The sequence below is a fragment of the Triturus cristatus genome, chromosome 8 (genome assembly GCF_964204655.1).
Source record: "Triturus cristatus chromosome 8, aTriCri1.1, whole genome shotgun sequence".
Lineage (NCBI taxonomy): Eukaryota > Metazoa > Chordata > Amphibia > Caudata > Salamandridae > Triturus > Triturus cristatus.
Window position 1 is genome coordinate 1542908051 of NC_140591.1, and position 24195 is coordinate 1542932245.

The 24195-nt window shown below is 43.1% G+C and overlaps 2 protein-coding genes across 11 annotated transcripts in view; one reads left to right on the forward strand and one right to left on the reverse strand.

Moving 5' to 3' along the window:
* Nucleotides 1-4243, reverse strand: part of LRRC51 (leucine rich repeat containing 51) — an 80993-nt gene extending 76750 nt beyond the window's left edge. Inside the window, exon 1 of the mRNA XM_085623427.1 lies at nt 4019-4243. The gene's annotated coding sequence lies outside the window, so the exon portion shown is untranslated. The remainder of the gene's footprint in view (nt 1-4018) is intronic.
* Nucleotides 1-24195, forward strand: part of NUMA1 (nuclear mitotic apparatus protein 1) — a 734824-nt gene that overhangs the window by 29426 nt on the left and 681203 nt on the right. For 5 of the 10 annotated variants that reach the window (XM_085623416.1, XM_085623422.1, XM_085623425.1 and 2 more), the window contains exon 1: nt 4894-4999. The exons of 4 other annotated variants lie outside the window; for them this stretch is intronic. The gene's annotated coding sequence lies outside the window, so the exon portion shown is untranslated. Of the gene's footprint in view, nt 1-4891; nt 5000-24195 lie in introns of those variants that run through there. One more of the 10 variants, XM_085623418.1, reaches the window with a different exon arrangement.

The following is a 24195-nucleotide window of genomic DNA, read 5'->3' on the forward strand; positions in this document are numbered from 1 at the left end:
AGAAGAGAAAAGAGAAGCCAGAAATTCCAGAAACCCTCTAGCCATGCCCACAAGACCTAGCAGTGACACCAGTTGAGGCAAGTGGAAACTAAACATGGTTGATCATCATCTAATTCATCTTCCAAAGGTTCCTCAAAGTCTTTATTGGGTGACAGTGAAGATAGCTGTGCAATGATGATGTCAAGTAGTGAAAGATGAGAGCATGTGGGATGGGCTTCAAGCAGAGAAGAGTCCATGTCGAAGTAAAAGCGCCACGTAAAACAACCACTTTTTATTGGCCATTGCCCCAAGATCACACTAAAGGTGGATGGTTGTTCCATACCTTTTATCATTGACAGAGGTGCATCAATAAACATCATACCGGCAGAGAAGTGCAATGAACTGTCACAAGTGCCCCATCTCACACCTTCGAAGACAAAGGTATGCACGTGGGCTGCCTCCCAGCCATTGCAAAGTGAAGGATCCTTTGTAGCGAACATGCAACACAAGAAGACAAAAGTACAAGCACGGATTCATGTTCCTCAAGGTACATCGTCAAGTGCATGTTTACTCAGCTTCAGTACTGCTGCCGACATGGGTCTGATTTCCATCACTTATAACATAAATGTACATGCTGACACAGTAAATCAATTCATGTCATTGTTTCATGGACTAGGAAAGCTTAAGACCATGAAAGTGCAGCGTCACATCAATGAGGATTTTCGTCCTGTTGCTCAACGACATAGTCAAATTGCTTTCCACATGCAGGAAGCTGTTGAGAAAGAACTGGCAATTCTGTTAAAGCATGATATCATTGAACACTTTACTGGTCTGACTCCATGGGTTTCAACCATAGTAGTAGTGCTTAGAAAGGACAGTGGAGGTGCCGAACGCATCTACGTCGACATGCGCTAATCTAATAAGGCAATTGAGAGAGAAAGACATCCAGGTTCACACATTGCAGACACGATTACACAGCTGAATGGGGCCAAAGTATTTTCTCATCTTAATCTCAACAAGGGGTAAAATCAACTCGAACTAAAGGAAAACTGCAGGAACATTACCACCTTTTCAAGCCATGTTGGTTTGTTCAGATATAAAAGATTACATATTGGGGCGTTATCAGTTGCAGAGCTTTTTCAGGATGTAATTTGCTGCATAATACAACATGTCACACAGGCGTTTAACTATAGTGATGATATACTGGTATTTGGGCCACTTGAAAAGAACATGACAAAGCCCTTGCACAAGTATGCTGCTGGCTGGCTGACACCGGTCTCACTTTGAATGCTACCGGACTGGGGAGGATTCTACAGATGGGACTAGCCTTCGAGTATTCTCCTATTCTTTGTTTCTGTCATGAGGTGACATTGTCTCACTTTGTAATGACTGGGATGAGAATGAGAGACTTAGGAGTAATATCGCCTAAAAATATAAAGAGTGGTAGTTAAGCAAATATAAGAGGCACAGAAAGCGCCTATGTACATATAACTGCATTTCGAACACTAAGTCACAGAATTTTTAAGTTGGGCAAATCTATACACCAACTTTCCTTCAAAAACGAAATACAGATTACCCAAACGATGAAACGAAAATACATTCTGGGACTTGCTCTTCTCATTATAAGTATTTGTCATTAATCTCACCATCCAAACTACCAGGGCGACATGCGGGAGATACCACGTATGGCTCAGTTATTGGAAGCTATGTGCAGCCGGTTTCATAGTGAGGACCAGACCCGGTTCTAGCGGGTGAGCCGGGTGGGCCAGGCCCATCCAAACATGAGCCTGGCCCACCCAAACAGGAGCCTTGGCCCTCGCAGTGAGGGCTTGAAGGCAGGGGCGCAACGCCATTTGGCTCAAAGTGCTTCAACCTCCCGTCGTGTGTGTGCGCCTGAGCTGAGACAGCTTCCCGTGTGCGCACACACACACACACAGGCAGTTTTTGAGATTATCGCAGCCGCAACCGAGTACTTCACAGGTCTTTAAAAGACCATTTACATGTTAATTGTTTCACCCCTTCATCTCCACATGGCGAAAAGGACAAATCCTTTCTTTGACAACGGTAAACTTTGCCTACTGTCCTGCTGCGTGGATATTTCTTTTTATATGCAGTGCAGGAGAAAAGAAGTTTGTCTATTCCTATTCACCTTTCCTGACCCCTGCAGCAGCTTATCACATCAGGCTGTGACACTAAGTTTGACTAATGGAGTAGGTAAGAGAATGTGTTACCATTTGTTTTTCGGTTTAAAATGTGCACAGGACCAGCAGTACACATACTTCGTGTGTGCTTCATTTAAACAGTTTTTATCATTATCATGTCCGATGCAGGACAACAATAAGACAATACAAAATGCCCAGATAACTCTGGTGATTAATGATCTTGCTGGACAGCAATCATTTGCCTGTTAGTAGTTTTTAAATGTAGATGAACTGTAGTTTATGTGGAAGCTCAGTGTGTTACTGCCTTTGTCACAGAGATCCTTGTGTTACGTGCAGTTCAGACGTTACAATCCTAACATAGGAAAGTGACCAATGAACTGCCATCAAAGAGCTACATACAAACATGAATGGTATAGTTAGAACTTCGCTTTTTTTGTTTTGTGATATAGTTAGAACTTCCTCAGTCTTCCATTGTTCTAATGTTGCTAAAATGAGTATGTTTTGGCAGATATACATTTTTATCAGTGAAGCTAACCCCCATGGAATACTCTTTAAATCCTAAGGTTGTGTTTCCCCAGACCAAACCCTCTTAAAATATACTGCCCACCAGTATGGATGACATGTGATTCCTACACCTTGTAATCCTCATTGGCTTATGTGACATTCCCTGTAGACTGATTTATATACTTGTATGATTCACTGTCTCTGTATAATGTGTGCATGGTGTAAAGTACAGACACACACTACACTGATTTGCGCTATACAACAAATGAAATGCATATGAGAGAGGGGCTTAGTAAAGATATGGGGCACTGTTGGAGGGTGGCAGTGAGGGAATCCGAGGAGGAGGTAGTGGGAGGGGCTATGGAGTGATGAGGGGCACTGTTGGAGGGTGGCACTGAAGGAATCTGAGGAAGAGGTCATGGGGTGGAGGGGGGAGCTAGGGAGAGACGAGGGGCACTGGTGGAGGGTGGCAGTGAGGGAATCCGAGGAGGAGGTTACGAGGGGGAGAGGCTATGGGGAGATGAGGGGCATGTGTGGCAGTGAGGGAATCCGAGGAAGAGGTCAATAGGGGGGCCATGGAGGGATGAGGGGCACTGTTGGAAGTTGGTAGTAAAGATATTTACGGAGAAAGAGGTTATTGGTGTGGCGCCAAAAAAAGACTTTCGCATCAGCACTAAACCCGGCCCTGTCATGGCCTTTCTGTTTTTGTTTATTTAATTAGCAGTCGGGTCATAAGGGCTACTGTAGAACATACTTTAAAGTGCATGCTAATTATAGTTACTGCTATATTCAATGTTTTAAGTTTGAAGGTGATTTTACTAATATTTTTACCGGGAAAAATAAAAGTGGAGCCCGATAGTGCCTGATATGGGGCTGGGACCCAAGGTCAGCTGTGAGATAAGGTGCACTGAAGAGGAGTAGTGGATAATCCAGCCTGGAAGGGAGTGCGTTGCAGAGTCCGGGGTCAGGTGGAGGTAGTATTGAAGAGGGATTCTCCCTGAAGGCTCGCACAGAGGGAGCCCGAGAAGTGTCAGTTGCCTTATACTCCCACCTCAGAAACCTCCTCTTCCCATCAAAGGAACATTATAGAAAAAACACTTTTTAAGAGTGATAATATTTAGAAAGAGATTTGGAAAAGAGTGCGTTTTACTGGGCCTTGTAAGACTAAGAAGAGATAAAGGAGGGCCCTGAAGCAGGCCTGCCTGGACATATATGCGACAAATGGAGCCCGCAGTGGCCCACCCAAATGCACCATTGGCCCAGCCAAATAAAAATTCCTGGAGCCGGGCCTGGTGAGGACGAAGAGTCTGTGCGAAGGTCTATGGGTTGCTTAAGAGCAGGTGATTCAGCGGCCTTTCCCTGGCAGTGTTTACCTCTTGTCATCCTGCGGGGGTGCTCGGACCGCTATCCCGCGCTGGGTCAGTGGCTCAGGTTCCTTTTCATCCTCCTCTGGGCTTCCTGCTCCGGAGCTCCAGTCTTAACACTAAAAGAGACGCGTTTAAAATCTCCATGGCAACTGTGCGCGGCAATGAAACAAATGAAGGACATCGGGTTGCTTCCACTTAGAGGCCATGTTGGTTAGGGTAAATGATACCCTCGGGGGAAGGACCTCCGCGAAGAGCTCTATTTGATCCCTTTAATAAGTTAATCGACAAAAGTAACTCGAACCTCAGGATATTCTAACTGTCTCACTCTGTAAAGTGGTTTTTTTTCCCTGAAAAAAGTAGAATAGTGTTTCATAATGCATGTGAAAAGTAATTATGCCACGAAGGGAAAATAAAAACGTATAACTTATTTGAAAATATTAGGTTCCTTTCGAGCACAGCAGAAACTGCTAGTTTCTTTAAATAAATGTTAATTTAAAAGCCTCACACGATGGTCTGGTCCGTGATTCCACAATGTAGCGTAAACCGAAAGCGCGGCGTCATTTACCCTCTTTTTCTGCTGTCTAGGGTAAACACACATCACCATAAAAGACATACACCCGTTCCCTTTTGCCCTTAACCTCAAGTGTTTCCCCAGGTGAATTACACCGCCTTAAGTTGGCTGCCACGTTCAACATGATTTTTTGAAATCAGTTTTAGCTTGGGTGGCAAGTCTCGCCTAACCTTTTTCACCGACCAATTGGCTATTTCCGGAGTTTTTTTTGCATGAGAGCACTTCTCTGATTGGTCGACTTGGCAAAGGGAGCCTCTGCTGTGTGCACGTGATCTCCCATGTGTTCTTCCTAGGAGTCAGCCAATTGTATCTCGCGGCGCTGAGGTTTGAATTGCAGCTGGGTGCGCGCGCGGCCGGGAGGGGCGCCGGTGACATTGGGTTACAGAAGTAACCGGAGCATCCCGCTTCCCTCGCAGGTATGACCTCACCTGTGACCTTATTTAACGCCTTTAGTGACCGAGAGACGCTCCCGGTATTTTGACAGTTTGAGTTGAATAGACTTGCCAATGCGCCTTCGGTCTGTGAGACCTCTTGTTGGGTTTGGTACAGTGTTTTTGGGAGCTGGACAGAGGTTTAGATAAGTGTGTGTATATATATATATATATATATATATATATATACACACTCGGGGCTACTACTAGGCTACAGCTGTTACAGTCGTGGCCCCCGAGGGCATCGGGGCATCTATTCAGGGGAGGACTGGCTTTGGGTTTTGCACATCTGCCAGCTGCTCCCGCCTGACAGCTGGAATCACTGATTTCCTTTCCTGATAATGTCTTGTTTTTTGGCAGCTCCTTCACCCCCGCCAGTGCTCAAAATGAGGGAATTTGAGGGGTAATCTGTATTTCGCTATTGAAGTAAAGTCTGTGAAAATATTTGCTCAACTTAAAATTTTGTTGACACTAGCATTTTCAGACTCTGTTACCTCTGAAATAAGTAGGCTAACCTAGTTTAGTCTAAGGTGCAACAGGAAACCAGACGCCCTAGGAGAATATGCACACCGTTCATCATTCTGGTGTCCCTTACCCAGAGGTTCTGTTTGTTTTTCAGCGCACAAGTTATTAGTTTAGGAGAGACCAATGAGGAAGCAGACGAGCAGGGGGCGTGGTACACCGTAGAATGTGGCTCACTATTAATGCGTGTAAGGAGTCCCTGGATGGCTTACAGCCTATGTACTTGCTCCCCTTTAATGCCTTAGAATTACAGTGTAGCTAAGCTACGCTGATGATGTAGTTCAGATTTGCTGAGTTTTTGATTTGCGTGGTTGGATGATTTGATCCTTGGTAAACCTCGCCGTAAATTATAAGTTAAACATTGAATGAGGGGGCTGTTACTTACACCTTTACTCTTTTATTTAACCCAGTGTTTCCCATACTTTAGATCCGCAACCCACTTTTTAATACGAAAAACTTTAGCGACCCCCCCTAGTTTTAATGGACACGAGGCGGTATTTGTTTTTAATGTAAAGCACTACAACATCGTGTTGGTAGCGCACTGTCATTTCCAGACTGTACATTTGTCAATGAAATTGCACTACGTTTGCACGGTTTTACTGTCTAAAATGCAAACAAAAGATAATGTTTGGAAATTGGATTTCAGTGAATATTTAGAATTTGTGCATCTAGCAAAGTCCCGTTATTTGTTTTGGTCCTATTCAAATCTTTGTTTGAATAACACTTCAGATTTATAAAACTTTGCTTTATTTTTGCTACAAAAGTGACATCATGTAGCTGTTATGTTCATACTCCCTGTACCCCAGCAAAAGTGTCCCATAATAAGCCTTGCTTTTCTTTCTGGCTGCAAAGTGAGAAGAGAGTGTAAATACAAATCCCCATGTTAAAACCAATAAGCAGCAATATGTCTGAAGACATAGCCTGACATTTGACCTCTGTCTTTGAAGCTCATTAAATGTGACAAGATAAATACATTTAAAGGCATCTTTATTTACTGCTTGGACTTGCACAACCCACCAAAAATCTGCTCATGACCCATCAGTGGGTAGCTACCCACAGTTTGAGAAACATTTATTTAATGTTTCTTTCTAATAAATATTTGGATTGGCTGACAGGGTAAGAAGCTGGCACTTGTTTTTGTTTCCTGGATATGAATTAGATAAGTGCAGCAAGTCTACTCCAAAAATGCACTTATTTTGATTCCCTACTTTTATAAAAGCCCAAATGTGTATTTTATTTTTTATGTGAAAGCTCACTTTGCCTCAGTAGTTGCTAGCACTGAAGGGGTATACTTATTATACAGAAATGCATATTGTGTAAGAGCAGGATGTCATTCGGTCAGGTAAGCCTTTGGGTGAAGTTGGCGTACCAGTGCTGTATGCTTTAGTGGGTGTAAAGAAACAAACTGTGAATGCCACTACAGCAGATTTCTGGATGAAGAGGGCTGGCTGAAAGGACACACACACTCACTCTCTCACTCTGCCAATTGACGCCCTCTAGTAGGTTACCTTCACTGCAGCTAATTATGGACAATTATTCTGGGCCCTCCATTGAGCCTTGCATGAGACTCTGCCGGCTTCATTAAATGTACCCTGTAGCTTTGGAAAGAGGAATCTTCCTCTCTCCTAATCCTGTAGGTTGCGGGCAGTGCGATCCCTCTGCGGCCAGGAACCGCCGCATAATATGTAACCAATATTGCCGAAGATCCCAGCGTGCATTTCAAAATTAACTTCCTCCAAGGGAGGAGCACTGAAAGTCCCCAATTACGGAAGCACCAAGGGAAATGCGGTAGCCATAAATCACCTCCGCTGACACGGCCTCTGAGGAGATGCAAACAGCGGCATCGAAATGCGTCAGGCCATGGACTTCAAAGGGATGTTAAGCTGCCTCCTTGTTTTAAATAGTTTGTTACTCGCCTGCAGTATTGTGCGGCCTCAAGCTTCAGGGCGTTTTGCTTCGGCAATATTGGTTATATATATTCGTCTTGGGGCTGACACAAAACCTAAAAATTGCAAGGGAACAACTGGGCTTCTGCTTCCCTCAAACACCTGAAATTACCCCCAACTATCCTCGTATTGAGTGTTTACTACGTGAAAAGGAAAAAAATATATATATTTTCACTGAAAAAACGAAGGTTAAAGTGATGTTATGCATTGAAATAAGGTAAAAGCTAATGTTTAACAACCCCAAAAATCACAAGTTATAGTTTACTGAACTAACTATAGAGTGCACCTATATCATGCACTGCTTATGACCTCAGATAATATAACACTAATGACATGTTAAATGGCATCACTGATATCGTATGTGAATTCCTGTTTTTTTTGTTTTTAGTTTTTTAAATCCTGTTCAGCAAATTTCCTTGCTGTGAATGGCCTTTGGTCAAACACCAGGCCTGCTCCAAACCTTGCCACATGTGCTCAATCCCCACTGTCTATGGCCTTTAGCTGTGTGCAGCGGAGGTTGTTCAAGAGGCCAGGCCCTGAACCCAATCCCCTGCTGCGCACAGCTGGCTGCAGCTCAAGCTTCACCCCCATGGTACTGCAGTGCCACTCAAACGTCCTTGGGGAGGCTTTGTGTCCCTCTGATTCCCTCATGAACAGTACCTGGGGGTCAGGGTATCCCTACCGTACCCCTTTTGCCCAATTTTAAAAAACGTTTTCAAGACCTGGAAATTGAGTTCTAGTCCTGAAGTAACATCCGAAAATGTTCTTCTTGGTTGTAGCTTGCTAATCGATTGCTTGGTACCTCTTAATGTGGATTTCCCAAGCGGTTGTACAGATTTACTCCATCATACAAAGCATGCTTTCTGAGTAAAGTTCTAACTTTTGCCAAATTTGGTGTAATTTCGTTTAGTTGTTTTTCATCTGTAATAGAGCCATGGTTCCTATAGGAATTTACATGGGAAATCAGCGTTTTGTGACATAACCTTCTTTTCTTGGCCACCCTCAATGACGGATCGATGAGATACTTTCCCTGAAGATGCTGAGGTTTAAGACATTTCTTTTGATATATTTAGGAAAGTTGCATGCAGATTAGTCAAATGGCACCAAAGTTTTTAGCAAAACAAAATAAACTCTTCCTTTGGAAACTGATATAACAATACCTCCAGAGTGGTGACTGCCACTGTGTAATATATATTTGTATTTTGTACAGTATTCACTCAAGAATACATCTCTGGACTGTGTCCCCTAGGATTCGATCCTAACTATTGCTGTCTTTATTTTGTGTTTTAAGTTGCTGACTGTTCTTCAGTCAGTTGCATGCACTGCGTCACCAGGAACCGTATCTCACATCAATCTGTCTAAAAACTTTGATCTTCTGGAATTTCTCCCACATTCTCTCATTTTTTTACATACTTCAAAACGGGAGAACTTAAAACCTTTTTTTCAGAAATAGGACAATTCCTCCTTTTCTCCCTCACTCAAATGCAAACTGAACCTTAACTGTGTGGATCTCTGGAACTTGACTGTTAATTTTAAATGCTTTTGGCAGCTGTGACAGGTCTCATCTTCACCCTGGACCCTGTGCTGACACTACTTCAACACATCAACAATGTGACCGGAGCTGCCATTTTATTGTTCCGCTACCCAAAAAGCAAGACACATCTTCAAGGAACACTTGAAAGCCAACGATACATGACCTGGTGATTTCCAGACTTTATTTCGGTAACTCCATACTAGTTGGGACCCCTCCTTTCTAACTGGCCACACTGAAAGCAGTACTTGACTCCGTAGCTGTACTGTTTCCCCTCTTAGAAAAATAATTTACAGTATTTCTCAGACTGTTTCACTGGCTACCTTTATATGTGAAGATAACCTTTAAGTGTTGCTGACAATTAAAGCAAAAAATGTGACCCCCCCCCCCCTTTATGTTTCAGAACTTTTTTTGCCTGTTTCAGGAGGCATCAGAAAAATACATAACTGGAATGCTTTGTACTTTGACGTTCTTATTTGGTTCTACTCTGTTTTACACCCTAAGGGTGTAAAGTGAATTGAGACCCCTTTCCTTCCGAGGTTGAAGGAAGGAGGCATCTTTGTGTGATAGTTACTTTTATGAATGTAAAACCTTACATAAGTAATGAGCGAAGGCAATTGATAAAAATGGGAGTGAGTGAATGAGTGCCTTATGTACTTACATATTGCTGCCAGGCTCGCTATGTTGATTAAGCCCTAAAAAGCTATTTTTTTTTTTTGTATCCATTCCCTCACTATCCTCCTCGCCATCTCCCTCACGTCAACCAGTGTATTAAGACACTGAGCATGGCACGCAACCTTAGCATGACTTTTTTTTTGGCAGTTAACAGTGACTTTAGTGTCTTGTATTGCTGGATTAAGAGAAGGCAAAAACCTATACATATGGGGTGAAATTAGACCTTTTTTTGTGGTCCTACTTTGGAACGAAATTTGCTTAAAGCACCAAAATCTGCTTGCTTGGCTTACTTGAGAAATGGGCTGTCTTCTTGCTAGACTTGGAAAACTGTCCGTGTTTGGATTGCTCATGCATGCCTGGACCGCAAAACCAAGGTGATCACGCTTATCCAGTCGAATTCTAATTTGCTGCCAGTCAGAATGTTTTACTAACATAGTGGTCTATTCCAACTACCTTTTTGAGCCAATAAGAATGGAAAACTTATAGACCCATTCTAATGATTAATTAGAAGAGCTTCTTTAATGAAGTTTGCAACTGTCAGTGTGCCGCTGAGTTTCTCGGTCTATGTACTGCTGTAGAATTACTGTCTGGAGTCTGCTTTTCTGTTTTTAGCATGTTGGTAGAAGTAGCTACTCAAAAACGGGGAATTTGCAGGAGACTTAGTTCAATTGTATAAAATCAAAGCCATATTTTCAGTTAATAGAAAATTAAAGGCTTTATTCAGTTTAGGACCATCAAGTGTTTTTTCCAGATCTCTGGCATCTTGGTTCTTGAACCCTTTATAGAATTTCACACCAGGGTAGAGCAAAGGTAAATGGGGTTACTAATAGTATTGTGAACAATTGTTTTCATGTACAAAATTATCTGCTGGTTTAATTTTTGAAAAATATATTTCAAAGCGTAGTTTTAGTTTACAACAATTTAGTTACTTTGCTACAATTTGCTCCGATGCAGTTAGCTTAATTGAAAATACTCTACTGATCTAGTGGCTGTTTCGTGGGGGAAAAAGCGTAAAAACAGGTTATTCATTTATCAAAAGCACTGATTTCTTTTTAGGGCTGGAAAGGTTAAACATGGTGTGACTGATGCAAACACATGAATTGTTTTGGAAAATGTAGCTAGTTTAATTCATGTGGTGGTTGATTCTGAGGTAGGCATCAAGTTACAGTGAACATGGGCATATGGTAACCAACCTTGATCATTCTTACTACTACCAAGCTTATCAAGGCTGACCGCAAAAGAGGTCAGAACCTCTTGAGTACACTTAGTAAATTATCTTTTGATAACCATTATTATAGCTTCCTATCTTTTATTCACCTTGGTACATTGGAACAATTCATGGCCTAATTGTCTTTAGGCTCTTTGATTTATATTTCACCTGTGGGACCAAGTCCGAAAACAAGTGCATAGCGAGATGCTTTAATTACCCTTACAATTCAAATACCACATTTTAAAAGACCGACCATCCAGCAGTACTTCTAACAGCACCACATAGTTCATCCAGCGTCTCGTGCTGCAGAACTACTTTGGTTTGTTTTCTGTTTCAAGTGTTTTTCTTAGGCTGCTGCCCAGGTACAGACTGTGTAAAGCGTTGCTTTTCACAGCAGGTATCACTGGGACTCTCCAAACAGGAGTATACAAAACTTGGGCACATTTGCAGTTATCAGCCTCCTAAAGACAAACGGGCAGGCCTGGCTTTGAAACACCCTAACCTTTGAACACCAGAAACGGCAGTCCCACCGTTCATCACTACCATCCACAAAATGGCAGTGCTCATGAAGAACTAATGAGCAGCACATTTGCTAATGATTTCTTAAAATTTTGGTGTGTTTTCACAGGGACCTGGGTGGTTATTCTCTTGTTTGATTGGTGTTCAAGTTAATGTACTTTGCAAAACACTACACAAAGTTTTAACACAATATTTTTGTGGTGGTAACTCCTATTGACTAACCAAAAGAGGTTGTTTGCTTGCGTTAAAACACGTGGATACTATAGACCTAAATAATTTATAATACAAAAAATCAATCTGCACTGGTAGATTTTGGTCTATCTGCGGATGTTGATTTGCTAATTTTACGGCCTTACACACATTGCAAGGTCTATATGAGGAAGCTTGGCCAGATGCAGGTTTGAAAGCCTAGTTCTATGAACATCATCCAGCTATTACCATGGGCTTATATTCCACCTGCTTAGAATTTTCCATAGTGGAAAAATCTGCATGGGCACAATGGAACCTCCTGTTGCAAATGAATGTTTTTTTTTTCTTTGTGGGGAAACCTGTTCCTATACACTTCCACTGAGCATGGGGATGATTGGTTCCCCTGCCCACTCTGGTAGGGGAGTTCCTCCAAAATTTAGCTGGAGTAAATATCTGACCATTTCCAAGGTGGAGTGGGGATGGTGAGTAGTTTGGGAATGTAAACAAATGTTATGTTTTTGGGAGTTTCCATAATTCAAAAGCAAACCATGCCATCCGTTTCCATCCTTTAGTGAGATTGATGGAGTGTGACTTTTTCTGCATTCGTGGCACAGGAATCCACACTTGCAAGTGTATACAAGCTACCCTTGTTACTTGGAAAGGTTCTGTATTTTTTAATACTGTTTTTAACTTGTTCATTCCTGCGTTTTACTGCCTGCTCAAAGTGTTACTTTTATTGTGGGGGGGATTTAATAATTGCTGCTCTTTTCTGCACCTTGACTCAGTGTGTTATACTCCATTTCCCGTTTGCACTCTTTGGGGGGCCTGTTTGATCTAAGTGGCCATTGTGCTCTGGCCATGCGCTTTCCCCTGTCAGCGCTCTAGTCGATGCACACCCTCCTGATACCAGCCTACTTAATGGCCACAGTTTGGGTGTGCAGCGGATGCCCGTCTGCGTCTCGGTCACGGCCAGTCATGCTGCCCGTGTGGATTCTGCAGTGAGGGAGACTCCATTTTTCTGGCGAGTCTTTAAGATCTCTTTGCATTACTCCCTGCCCCTCACATTGCAGCTGGGACTCGTTCTTTCACCCTGATTTTGTCTTTTCAGTGTGTCGCTTTAGGCCTCTTCATGATCCCCTAGCTAGGGAGCCTAGTACTTTTTTAGGGGCCCCCTTTACCATTCGGGCCGCCCTCATCAATGCTAGATCTCTTAAGAAGCATCACGCTGATGTGTTCGATCTGGTTTTAGATAACTCTTTGGACTTGTAGTTCATTACAGAAACATGGCTGGATGTGACATCTAATCCAATCGTCGCTTTGGTCATGCCTGTAGGTTATAAGCGCTCTTAAGTGGACTGTTCAGTTGGTGGGGGGGTGGGGGGTGGAGTTGCCATTTTGTACAGGGATAAGTGGGCTCTTCACAAGGAAGATACTAGTTCTTGGGGCCATTGCGAAGTCTTGGACTTCAGTATCCTCTTGTCTGCTCATTTTACGCTGGGTGTGTCCCTTATCTACTGACCCCCGTATTGGCTGGTACCTTTCTCAAATCCTGTGCTGACGCTGTCGTTGGGCGGGCACTTCGTTTCGCGCATTACTTGGTTTTAGGAGATGTGAACATCCAGCTTGATCAGTGAGATGCTAAAGACTCTTGTGACTTTCTAGATTCTCTTCAGCTGGCCCAACTTTCCCAATGGGTTTCTCATCCTACCCATCAAGGAGGCCATATTTTGGATCCTATTTGTTCTAATTTTCCCTTGCAGGTGGCTGAGCCTCTGCCAGTCCCCTGGTCTGATCATTTTCTTACACGCTTCTCTTGGAAGGTTTCACCGGCCAGTCGGCCGGGCCGCTGCAATTGCCCCCGGCTTTTGGAAAAATTGATCCGCTTCGGTTCAACAATTTCTTGGCAGCTGCTCGGCTCCCCTTACCACAGGATCTTGAGGGGAGGCTGCCTGGGTTTAACAAGTGAATTTCGATCTCTCTGGCGGCTCTAGCCTCTCCACGTCCACCCAGGCTTGCCAGAGAGTCGCCCTCTAAACCCTGGTTTTCACTGGAACTCAAATTCCTGAAACATGAGTGTAAAAAATTGGAGCGGTTGTGGCTCAGGCAATTACTGTCTTTTGGCGAAGCATGCACTTAGGATCAAACAAGTTTATTACGCTGCCATTACTCTGGCCAAAAGGCATTACTATTCCCTCCGGATTGATAAGGCAAAAAACAATTTAAAAAATCTTTAGTCCAGAATTTTTTTGTCTCCCAGAGCTGAGACTTGAGCGCAGCCAGTCTCAGAGGCCTGGTGTAATGTCCCCTCCAAGTTTTTTTGGGATAAGATATGTAAGATTCAGTCGACTTTCTCTTATTGCCTAAGCGGCCCTATGGCCTCTGTACCTCCTGCTCTGTTGCCATCAGATTCTTCCCATGCTTTGATCGCGTTTTCCCCTCTGGATCTGACCAGCACTATAAAAATTACCAGAGGTCTGAAATCAGGCTTGTCCCGGAGGGATGGAAGCAGGCAAAAATTCTCCCTTTGCTGAAAAAGCCCTCACTGGATCCCTCGATTCTTGGTAATTATCGTACTATTTCCCTTTTACCCAGTCTGACTAAGGTGTGTGAGAATGTTGTGACCAGGCAACTCACTGAGTTATTCGAGGGCGCTGGCTTATTACAACCAGCCCAGTCAGGTTTTGAGCATCTTACAGCACGGAGTCTGCATTGGTTGAGGTCTCCGAGGCGATTCGGGAGTGTCTGGATGCCGGCGGGAGGGCAGTATTGATTATGCTGGACCTCTCGGCGACATTTGACACGGTGCCCCACACCCTGCTTCTGGCTCAGCTGTCTGCGATCGGCATTTCTGGCACTGCCTGGAGCTGGCTCCGATCCTTCCCGGAGGGCAGGACGCAGCAGGTCTGGATGCCGCCGTTCTCATCTGCACCTCTTCCAGTGACTACGGGTGTTCCACAGGGTTCATCCCTTAGCCCACTCCTTTTTAACATCTATGTCACCCCTCTGATTTATTTTGCAGAGGGGTTAGGGGCTAGGGTGATGGCCTATGCGGATGACACCCAACTCCTGTTCACCTGGGGCAGGGAAGATGCCTCTGTCTCTTCTGTCCAACATTGTTTGTCCTCAGTGTTTCATTGGCTTGCTGCGGCGCAGCTTTAGTGCAATGAGGAAAAATCAGTGATTATTCTGGATGGCAAATTCCCGGATAACTGTAGAGAGGTGCTCTGGCCTTCTGGTTTTCCCCTACCTACCTCAAAGGGCAACTCTGCTAAGAATATGGGGGTGTGGTTCGAGGACAACCTACTATTCTCCACCCAGATCAAGAGGCTGGCAGGCACCTGCTTTGCAATGCTGAAAATGCTGAGGAAGTTCCTTCCTAGATCGGTGAAGGAAACGGTTGTCTGTGCTTTGATCCTCTCTCGCCTAGACTACGCCAATGCGTTGTACGTTGGTACTCCAGGCTATCTTCTAAATAAGCTTCAAGGTGTGCATTTCGTCCGCCAGGCTTCTGCTGGCCCTCTCCAGCAGAAGCGGCATGCGTTCCCACCTGCGAATATTGCACTGGATTCCTATTGAGGCTTGGGTCAATTTTAAAATTCTCACCATCGCCCACAGTGGCCTCTATGGCCGTGGGTCTATTTATTTACACAAGAGGTTTTCCTTCTATGTCCCGGATAGTCATTTGCGGTCTTCCTCACGACTTTTGGTCCGGACCCCACGGTTCACCCGCCAGAGGCTGGAAGGGAGTTCCCTTGCCCTGAAGGCAGCACGGGCTTGGAATGCCCTTCCACTAGTTTTACGCTGTATTCACGATTCTGTGGACTTTAAGAGAAAGCTGAAAACCTTTCTCTTTTAGCGTCAGTTTTTAGAGACTCACAACACTTTCCTGATCGTGCCGGGACACACTCTGGAGTAGCTGTATGCGCTACAAAAGCAAATAACATAACATTTATGGATTCCTGGCAGGCAGCATAGAAAATAGAGATTTGAAAGTTAACATGTGTTTATGACCCAATTTACCTTTGTGATTACTACTAGAGGGAAGTTTGCTCTTTCCATGCATGGACGTGCACACTTCATCCTGGACCAGCTTCTCTGCGTATGTCTCTAGTTTACCTGGATGTTTCTTTTTTTACTTAGATGTCGGGTTTATTCTTCAAATTTGGCAATAAAGCAAGCTGGATACAGTGTTAAAATGTTGTTGGAGCAAGACCGCATCTGACGTCTGCGCTTCAGAAGCTAGAAAGGGATTGTTTTTGGTAAAATTAATGCAAGGATTTGCACATTTGAAGTGAAGTGGCGTTTTGCTGCCCTATACTTATGGGGAATCCGTATTTATTACTACAGGGACTCTAGATGGCGCCGGATGTGTGTGACCATGGGCAAATCACCTATCACACTGTTACATGCTGCAGAACTAGTTTGACTTTGGTTCTCTTTCAAGTTGCCTTCCATACACAGCCTTTGTAAAGTAATGCTTTTTTATTATGGTTTTGTATCATAACTGGATGCAAAAATCATAACCATTAACACCTCCCCACATTACATTGGTGCACATGTGATAATGTCTTCAATGCAGATAAATGTCCTCGATCATGCACAAGCAATATTAACCCATTTAATACCACAGAATTCAGCATCACATTTGGCTGTCATATCGTGCCTGGTGAACGTGTTGGAGTAGTGGAGTGCGTGTGATCACTAGTAAAGGGCAGTACATTGTGCTCGGGGAGCAGGGCTTGATCTTGTCTGGGCTTTAGCCTTCATTTCGGCTGCCACTCTTGCTGCTTTAACAGCCATTTTAGCAAGTAAGATTGCTGGGGAGCCCATATTTCTTTCGGACTTTATTTGGGCGGCATGATGTCCTAATATAAATCGAACTGTTATGCAGTAGTACATGTTGTGCAACCACTCTAAAGTCCTAGACAGAGGGGGTTGCGTGGGTGGGTGGGTGTGTGTGTGGGGGGGGGGGGGGGGGGAGAAGTGGTCCTAAATCCCATTGAAACGCTACTCTCCGATTCGCCAGCATTGTGAATAGTACTATCAATTTCCTGTGTGGGAGGGACGTACGTCATGTTCCCCAGCAGTACAATGTCCCTCCTGTGTGTCTATATAATCTACACTATGACCCTTTTTAACATCTGTGTCCAGTAGTCGTAAATTGGGGAGAAGGAGGTGCGCAGGAGGGGGTGTAGTATCGGGCTGCATGAATAAAGCCAGCATCCATCAAGCCACGAGGAGAGCAGCTTGCGTCGGGTCTATGGAGTAATTGAAATGGGCTTAGAGCAGCCTATAGATGGGCACAAGTGCCCTGGTTAATTTAAAGCAAAATTCACAGTTCGCGTCAGGGCTAGGTGTGATGTCCATTGACCATTTGTCTGGCACACGCCTCGCACGAATGTCTTAAAATTACTTAAGCAACTATATGTTCAAATGTTGTATTAAAAAGTGGGCTTCAAGACTTGATGACCAGAAACGACCCATATACTAAACTAAATTCAGTATGTTTATTGTATGAAAAAGAGAAGAAAATACATAAATACATATTTATCAATCTATCTACAATGTATAATTCCTTTGATTTTAAGTGTCTAGTCATTGCTGTATAATAAATCTAACCCATTCATACATGCTCATTCATACTTCATACTTCATTATGCTTTTCACTGTGTAATATTGCAATGTTACTCATTTCAACATGCTCTTCCTTTAATATGTTAACATTTGATAATTTTGATCTTACATGGAAGGCATGACCTTCTTAATTTAATCCAATGACATTCAATTTGATAGGGTTTGCATAATTTTTATTTTAGAACATTGTTGTAGTCATTGTTAAAGCTCTTTCAAAATAAGAGGACTGTATGAATTAATCTTATTTTTTTTTTTTTTAGACCTCATGGCCCATCTATGCGCGTTTCGGCTAAACAGCCTTCATCAGGAAGCCGTGTACAATGGATAGAATCCTATTTATGGATGAATCCAAGCATAAACAATCTCATTGGAGAATCCCAAAGAATGCAGGGCAAATTCTGTAACCTTTAAAAATATGAAGCAGAATGTGATCGCAATATGGATCAGCATGTTGCCTCGGATTGAGATCCTAGATGTGAAGATTTACGATGGACCGTGGTGCTTCGCTGCCCTATATTTAGTCGGCTACCTGGCAGGAGTTTGTCCAGGTGTTTGGGTGTTGATTCCAGATATCGTACTGTTGGCAGATAGTGTCTCCCAGCCAGTCCTGGACCTAATGCATTAGCCCAATCCGTGTCAACATACTGAACCATATTACAATCTCATTCTACTTTAATTTTTTAAATGTTACAGAATCTGCCCTGCATTCTTTGGCATTCTCCGCTGAGATAGTTTTTTTCTTGGATTCATCCATAAATAATAGGATTCTTTCCATTGCACATGGCTTCCTGATGAAAGCTGTTTAGCCGAAAAGCGCGTAGGAGATGGGAACATACAGCCACGATGTCTAAAAAAAGATTAATTCATACAGTCCTCTTATTTTGAGACATGCGGACACTGGCCCTGTCCGCATGCTGCACCAATGCATTGACTACTACACCCCTTTTGCCTCTGAGTTATTGAGAATTTTGGAGACTGAGTTTAGCAGCAAGGACTCTGCCACCTTGACTGATCTCAAGATGGCCCCCTCAGTTGGTCTCCCCACGACGCCCTACCACTCATGGACAATTGATCTGGCCATCTATCCGATCTTGATTACAGCCCTCACCGGCCCTTCATCCTGCTCTCCCTCCAGGGCATTTACTCGTTGATCTTTCCCTTGACTGTGGAGACCTTGCTATCTGACTGACTCCTGGTGGAGCTACCAGTTAGCTGAAGAGGAGATGGGCTGTGGATTCCCCCTCGGCCTTCACCTACCCAGCCGGACCTGGGGCAGACTTTTCCATTCATCTCTCCGTCGTATCTATACCTTATCCCCTTTCCCTACCCCCTTTCCCTTCACTCCATTTTCCTTACCCTCTATGTTCATTAAATGTTTTGTAATTTGTAACTGATGTAATTTGGCAACTATGTGGAACCTTATGTAAAGCGCTCTGAAACCTTTGGGTCTAGCCAGCGCTATATAAAACTCTTTAAAATAAAAAAAAAAACATTTATTTAACAATGACCAAGTTCTAAAAAAATTTTTTTTATGGAAAAACCTATCAAATTGAATAAATGTCATTGGATTAAATGTAGATGGTGCCTTCCATATAAGATCAAAATTATCAAATGTTAACATATTAAAGAAGGAAGAGCATGTTGAAATGAGGCTGTAATGTTGCAATATTACACAGTGAAAATCATGAGGATGTATGAATGGGTTTGCTTTATTATACAGCAATGACTAGACACTTTTAACTCTAATGAATCATACATTGTAGGCAGATTGATAAACATGTATATATACTTTTTTTTTTCTGATATAATAAACATACTGAATTTAGTTTATTATCCGAGTCGTTTCTGGTCAAGTTTTGAAGCCCCCTTTTTAATAGAGCATTTGAACATATAATTGCCAAAGTAATTTTTTAGACATTTGCTCTTTTTGTCCCTGGCTTAGGAACTTTATTAATTGTCAGGGGAACCCCTATATACACATTTATTTAGAAGCCTGGCACACTGGCCTGCTCTCTTGCTCCCTTTAGTCTAGATGCCACCCTTTTCTGTGTTGGTGTGGTCCGCCATTTTTGGGGTGGAGCTAATGCAGAGGGAAGCAGGGAACTGTTAACTGGAGTGGTTATTCTAAGTCCCATTCAAAGGTGTCTTCTGTCAGGGGGAAAATGTCATACTTGGACCAGCTTATGAATATAACGGACAGTGGGGAGAATCCAAGAAATATCATTAGTGGGTTTATGTTGGCTTCTGAGAACATAAATCGTAACCTCATCAGCGAACATGGACACTAGGATGGGCTGCAGTAGAAAGCTGAGGCCTTTCAGCATGGTACTGTCTAAGTTGGGTGGCCTGTAGCTCCATAGGTATCGCAAAGATGATGGGTGAAAGCGGGCACCCCTGCTACATTTCCCTAGCAATCAGAAGGGACTCTGGAAATCGGCCATTTACCTTTTTTATGGGTTGTGGGGGCCTAATATAGGAGCTTCACCCATCTTGTAAATGGATCGCCAAATCCCAGCCTGGCAATTGGGTTGAATAGGTACTTCCACACAAGTGAGTCCAATGACTGGACGCATATATGGGGAAATACCAAGAGGTTTAGGCTGCACGCAAAGGAAACTGTAACTTCATGATGATAATAGCAACACAAGAAACTAAATGGGTAAATAATGCAAAGATTAGAAGGAGATTATGCAAATGTTGGAGTGATTATCTTTGAATATGCACAATTAGTAAGGAGCACAGTAAGTTGGAAAAGCAAAATTGGATTAATTTGAATGTCCATTGTTTAGTACGGCACAGAATCGGGGTGAGAATAGCTCCTCAACACAGTGGAGTGTAGTGACTACATGCCTGTGGCTATGACATGAAGACCCGGGCAACAAAGTGAGAAGAATGAGAACTGGGATACCTTTAGTAATTCCTTTTGTTAGAAAGGGGCTGCAGATTAGTTCTACTGAACACTGTCTTTTGATGGACTAATGGGGAAATGGGTATGAATTCAGTTTCTTTTAAAGGTGTGGAATTTCTAGGCCTGGCCTGTCCTTTTGTCTGTCTTCAAATGTTGTTTCAGAAAGGCCAGGTACAGATATCTCACATGTCTTGTGCCCATGTCAAGGGTACGTTTGCTTGGAGCCAGCCCCAGTCCTACCTCATGTAAGAAGCATTCCTTTACAATATCTAGGAGGTACTAGCTTACATAAACGGATATGAGACTGACATCCATATTATAAGAAACATACGTCACAAAAGAGCATAAAACATCATATGCATGTGGACTAGCCATCATAGGCAGGAAGGGAATGTTACACCATTTTAAGCCATCACGTGCCCATGAGACAGATACATAATCCTACATGCCCAGCTCAGTACAAAAACTCTGATGGTAATTAATGTTTACGGACCTAACTATGATGATCTAGCCTTTTATCAAAACCTATCCTCAAACGTCTTGCAATTAGTTACGCAAACCTTGCATTGAGCAGGGGATTTCAACATTATACTAGACAGATCAGGGTGCTCATCGCCCAAGCCCTCAGTCAGCCCAACAGGGGCTTGATGTCATGACCGATGAAGAACTAGTGGATGTCTGGTGCCTTAAGCAACCCACTGACAGGGAAGGCACCTTCTATTCATCAGGCTGAGGCATATCCTTCTGTATCCATTACTGTCTGGTTACCAAAGATGTATGCACATGGGTCAAATGTACATCACACCTGCTGTGTACAGTATTAAACCACTCCTCAGTCCCGTTGGAACACAAAGTTCCAAACCTGCACCCATCCATGTTTTTTTTAAGACTACCACCAGATGCACTGCAAGACCAATATAATAGATTATTTTGACCACAAAGAGGGTTCTCTCCAACGTGCCTGTACGCGGTGGGATGCCTTTGAGGCATTCGCTAGTGGCGCCTGCATCGCTAAACAATCCTACACAGTTGACTGAATTGGCTAGAATTTGAGATCAAGGCTCTGGAGAAGAGAACCTCCAACAAAGACAGGACGACCAAACATTTGCACTAATATTAACTAAGCTGGATGAATTTTGTGAGACTGCAGACAGTAAACTTTGCTTCCTGGATAAAGAAGCCAGGGTGAGATCATATGGGGAGGGCGATAGGCAAAGCAAGATGCTCAGAGCCTAAATCGGCTGCGCCCTTACTTCAGAAGCAGGTGCACATGTGGAATTGTATAGATCACAGACTAATCCAACCGATGCAGACTGTTAGACCTGGCATCTTTTGGCATGTTTCCCCTGTCTTTTTGCTTTCTGACCTCCTGGTTTTGATTGTTTTTGCTGGTTTCTCTCTGCTGTGAAGTGTTACAGTGCAAGTGCTCCTACTGTAAATTATGCTATAGATTGGTGTTTCCATCATTGGCATTCTTTGATTTACTGGGACGTCCCTAGTGAAGTCCACTGAGAGTGCCAGAGCCAATAAATCAAATGCTACTAGTGGGCCTGCAGCACTGATTGTGCCACCCACAGAAGTAGCCCTGTAAAGGTATCTCAGACCTGCCACTGCAGTGTCTGCGCACTGTTTTTACTGCCATGTCGACCTGGCAAGTGCACCTACTAGCCAAGCCCTAACCTTTCCTTTTATTCGATTGTAGGTCACCCCTAAGCAGGGATGCGGAATTCCTATAGCCCGACGGCCAGGACATATTGTTTGGGGTCAAGGGCAAAAAGCTTTAATGTGTATTTTGTCCTTTGGACAAGTAGGCCCAACCTCCTACAGCACAATCCCTTTGGCTGCCAGTTTATAGTAACACATTATGGATAATGGAGGGGCATTGTCTGCAGTTCAGGTAATGTGTCCATTTGTTAATGCTGTTCAAATTTGTATTTATGGTTCGTTAATGCAAAGCCTTTATTAGTAGCGTGAGCGCTCTAATTAAATGTTGTAAGCTCGGACTGCACTATTCACAGTGGTTCCAGTATAAAAATCTGTACAAGTTTTCAAAAGTTTAGCAATATGAAGCTATGTATAATGTTCCCAGAATGCTTTCTGATTTGATGAAAATATTTGCAGAAGCTCAAAAGCAAGATTAAGGAGTCTTTGCTTTCAAAATAAAATGTTCACAAAAAATGGAAGTAGGATTTTTTTTTTTTTAGCTAAACTGTAAAATATTAGGTATCATTTCTGTGCAGCATGATTTGGTAAAATGTGTTGATGTATGCTAGTATTTCTCAAAGATATCCTTAATAGTAAAATCAGTGTAATTAGTTCCAATAAGATTATGAAAAACATACAAATAAACAAGCATTTGCAAAGCCAGCAGGTCTGAAATCGGTGGTCAGCCTTTTGCTTTCATCAATGTGTGACTTGTTTTTGCATGGTTTTTGTAAAACCTTATTGGTGTGGGAGCTACCGGGCCCTCCAAATTATAACTAGCATTGGCAAAAGCAAAAATTGTTTTTGGTCTCAAAAAGCACACATTGCCACAGTAGTTCCTGACACTGAACAAAACTACTCTGTGTGCAGATATGCTCCTTGTGAAAGAGCAGAATGCTGTCACTCACAGTGAAGCCAGCCAATAGACTGAGAGAGAACATTTTAGTAAACATAAAAGGTCATGGTTAACGCCGAACCTAAGTAGGGGCTTAATTATTAAAGAGAGTCTCAAAAGTGTACACCCATGGTGTATGTCTTTGCATTAAGTGCAGATAAACAACTTTTGTGAATTCACAACATTTTAGAGGTAGGCCAAGAAAATAGTACTCCTAGAAAATATTTGTGAACTGCATTTTAGCATGAGCAAATATGCATGTGTAGATTTGCTCATGCAAAAATCTGAGTGTTTGCAAGTTCACTTTTCCTCCAATCCCTTTTTGCCCAACACCGAAAGAAGTTTCACATCTGCTATTGTAAGAAGTAAAGTTCCAAGCTTTCAGTATGGGAGTAGATTAGAGAAGAGTTGGTGAAAACCCTTAAAACATGCAAGTTTTAGTAGGTTTGCACAGACTCAAAAGGGCATTCCAACCCTGAAACTGTTGCTTACCACTACCTTCAGCCCCAGTATGTAGATCTGCGGAAACCTAAGGGAATTCCTAATATTCAGACCCTTCTATGGAGGGACTCCTGGCATAATCAGAGAGGCTATATCAGAGCTTTTATATAACCAGATGGCTGCCGTAATCAGTAGCTGCCTTACATGGCACAAAAGGACAAGTGGATTTTGTTACAGGACAAGTAGATTTATGAAGCAACCTGCCCCATGGACAAGTAGATATTTTATTAAATTCCACACCTCTGCTTAAGGTATGCCCAAGGTACCCCCATGGCAAGCAGCAAAACACACAAGATGATGGATGGAATGTTGCACATTGGCAAAACATTCACCCCCAGTCACAGATCTGGGTTTAATCCATTGTTGTTTTGCTCACCACCCCACCCCAGTTCAGACATGGCCATATGCAAATCCGTCTTGACCCTGTGCCTCATGGGAACAGTCCATCCCGAACTGCCCCCATGGGCAGGCTGCAGTGTATGTGAAAGGTAGGACATACACTGGCATGTGTCACATGTCCTGATGGTGAAATGCAGTGCAATTTGTTTTTCACTAGTGAAAGGATATCTGTCCCATTGGATAGAATGGGAGATACTTTGTAACATCTTACCAGTATAACTTCCCACTGGGACAAGATAGAGAAATGGAGTTTAGTATGCCTGAACTCAGAATTTAAAAAGCACATTTTCAGTAAAGATGATTTTTATTTTGTGTTTGTAATTGCCAGCTTAGAAAGTGGGTATTTTCTTGCTTAGCCATCCTGTGGGCCTTTTTGCTGGGTTGTGGGTTAACTGCCTGGCTTTGGAGTGACAGGGGCTGAGAATGTACATTCTGTTCAGACAGCCCCTGGTGGTCTGTGGGGGGGGGGGGTTGAGGTGTGTCCTGCCTCTCCTGGATGAGTCATGGCTGGGATTAATAGACCAGGCCCATATTTAGAGTGGTAGGAG